Here is a 2630-nt window from a genome sequence, read left to right as displayed (position 1 = left end):
GAATCCTTATAGATTTTGCAAGTGTTTGGCCAAGACTTTCTTTTGAAAGGATAAGACAATTTTTGGTTCTGAAAAACTCTCTATCTAATTTCGAACCCCAAGTCACCTATTTATAGGCCTTTGGTGGTCATTCAAAAATCTTTTGAAAAGTTGTAACTTTTGGGAGTTATATTTTAAAATTTCCTTACTGGTAATCAATTACATAAATGTGGTAATCGATTATCCAATTAGTTTTTGAAGAGTTATGACTCTTCAGACTTGAAATTTGAAATTTTCGTGTCTGGTAATCGATTACAGACTTTTAAAATTTAAATTCAAATTTCTAAAAGCTGTTCAAAACAGTTTCAACATTTGGTAATTGATTACATCCATTGTGTAATCGATTACACAGTTTAAAATTCAAATTCAAAATTTGTAAACTATTTAAAAATCATTTAGCTATTGGTAATCGATTACCAAAGAGCAAAAACATCTTATTTTGAAAATAAAGTTTTACTAAAAAGCTTTGTAAGATATTTTCCTTAGCCAAACCTGTGCAACATCATCTAAGAAATTCTTTTCATATTACCAAATCAAATAACATAAACTAAACTGTGTGGCTAAAAGGTCCACATTCTTTTCATATTACCAAATCAAATCTTGAATAAAAAGAAATTAAAAATGTCTTTGGTTCAAAAGAAGGTTGTCCAAGTTTACAAGAAAAAAAAGACTAAATAGCAGAATAAAATAAGATCAACTGTCATATTCAAAATATCATGTGTAATCAAACAAAACCGATGTCCCGATGTCACATCCTATCAAAGCATTCCCATAAGAAAGGCTACGCCTCTCTATCTTCAGCATGATAATCACTATGAGCTGGCTCACCTAAAACAGCATGACATTCTGCCTAAACACAAACACACACCAGGAGTGAGTTATCACATTCCTATATAAATAAAGCAATAAGAGCATATAAGACATGTAAACAATATAGGGCCAAACATACATATACATCATCATCACTTCACAAAAATCATACACAAACGTTCACACTCGTTCAAGTCCACACACTTCAGAAACAACACAAAGTCTCAATTTGCAACTCAATGAAAAACAAACACAAGTGTTATGCAACTGATATACTAGACTCAAACCTACATGCAATGTGGTGCCATTTTTAGTGAAAAACCTCGTCAGGCGCTTAGGAGTACATGATAAGACAGACTACACAATGAGTAAGTCAGGTCACTTTCACTAAGTGAAATCATAGGGAGACCAGTCAGGGTCACGCTGTTTTATGAGAATGGTCCTACCATGTGGGATCGACACAAGCTTAAAGAAGCACTCATACTAGGTGTATTTACCCGCAAGGCCTAGACTCCAAGAAGTCCGTTGAGGCCTCTCCCTCCTGATTCAGGTCCAACCCAAAAAAATATTTTAACACACAAAATCAACCTATGAACTATGCAATACACACAACTACTCAATTGTTTTCAAAATCATTTTAACTTTCGCGCCTCAAAGCGATTAGATTTGTTGGGTTCGCACAATGGAGCTCATCATAAAACTCACCGCGCATTAACTCGTCGCCCTTAAAGGGTCTTACAGTTGTGTGATTGTACGATTCATAGCTCACAACTCAATGTGTACATGATAACCGCGAAATATGAGTTAATTTGATAGTCAATTTTGGCTAATAATGATTCTAATTTCTTCACTTTACTATTGCTTTTAATGAAATAATGAATAAATTAACATCTTTGTAATTTTTTATTAGCATAAATCAAAAGAAGAAGATTTCAAGTGCTTTAGAGGAAAATTGATGCAAAAACTGGAAGAAAAAAAGCTTTGAAGAAAAGTTGGAAGAATTGGACAACTCACTTAGCGTACAATCCAGGCTTAGCGGGCAAGTCCATGCTTAACGCACACTCCAGGCTTAGAGTGCAGAAAGCCCACGGCAAAGCCTAAAGGCGTGCTTAGCGCGAAAGCCCGCGCTAAGCGCGATGTCAGCGTGAAAAGTAAACTACTTAGATCCTATATAAAAAGGAGGAAATAGAAAGGAAAGACACACCGAGTCTCAGAGCTATCCAAAACTTGAGCCTATCCCTTAGGAGAAACCCTTATTCTTAGTCATTCCCCTCTTTCTTTCTGTAAATCATGCAAGTTTTGATGATGTAAAAAAGAATTTGCTTGATATCATAAAAAAGGGGGAGAATGTGAATCATGCATGTTTTGATGATATCGAAAAGAAATCACTTGATAATGATTGTCATTATCAAAAAGGGGGAGAATGTGAATGTATGTATACATGATTTTGATGATGCCAAAGAAGAATCAAACAAGACTACTTCAAAAGATAAGCATTGCTTCAAGATTAATACAAGATTGCTTCAACAAACAAAGCATTGCTTCAAGATTTCTTTAAGATCAAGCCTTGTCTCAAAACAAAGTGTTTCCAAGACATGCAAGGCTCTGGTAATCGATTACCAGGCAGTGTAATTGATTACCAGAAGACAAGTTTGGAAAATAGCTATTAAAAAGGGTTTTGAATTTGAATTTTGAACCTGTAATCGATTACTAGATGTTTGTAATTGATTACTAGCAACAAAACTCTTGAAATTCAAATTCAAAATTCATGACCCTTTAAA

Source organism: Glycine soja, chromosome 9 (assembly GCF_004193775.1).
Source record: "Glycine soja cultivar W05 chromosome 9, ASM419377v2, whole genome shotgun sequence".
NCBI classification, from domain to species: domain Eukaryota; kingdom Viridiplantae; phylum Streptophyta; class Magnoliopsida; order Fabales; family Fabaceae; genus Glycine; species Glycine soja.
Note: the sequence above shows the minus strand (reverse complement) of the source record.